The sequence below is a fragment of the Arachis duranensis genome, chromosome 9 (genome assembly GCF_000817695.3).
Source record: "Arachis duranensis cultivar V14167 chromosome 9, aradu.V14167.gnm2.J7QH, whole genome shotgun sequence".
NCBI lineage: Eukaryota > Viridiplantae > Streptophyta > Magnoliopsida > Fabales > Fabaceae > Arachis > Arachis duranensis.
In genome coordinates, this window is record NC_029780.3 from 12,234,630 (window position 1) to 12,235,239 (window position 610).

The following is a 610-nucleotide window of genomic DNA, read 5'->3' on the forward strand; positions in this document are numbered from 1 at the left end:
CAAGCAGCTTTTGCCTTCTTTTTTTTTGGTTGCCAGTCGGGTTTAGTTGGTGTTCCCTTGCATGTTTTATAGTAATGTCCTTTCTCCCCACATTTGCTACATATTACCTGAAAAGTTCTTCTCACAATGTCGCCACTCACTGAGGGGGAGGGAGAGAGTGCACTGGATTCAATCCGACATTTTTTTGGACGACCAGCTGGTCCTACTATCCTAAGAGGTTGTGGTTTTGGATGGCCTGTCTTCTCCCAAAATTCTTCGCTGTTAACTGGATTTACACACAAGTCATATGTTTTTCTCATAGCATTCATGGTGAGATAAGAGCCACAAAGTCTTCGACATCCTTGATCCTCAGTCTAGAAATAGCAGCAACTGCGTGAACACATGACATCCCTAGACAACAACAACAACAACAAAAGCATGAATATGATGTGCCAAAAATAGTGGAAATAATAAGCCAAGAAATAATAATTAATGTTTACCTGTCAACTGCCATGCATTGCAAGTGCATGTATGTTATTAAAGATTGACTCCCAATTTGTATTTTTTTCTAGAAACTTCAAACAGAATCCTGTCATTATTTCTGTTTCATTGTGCATTTCATTTATGACTC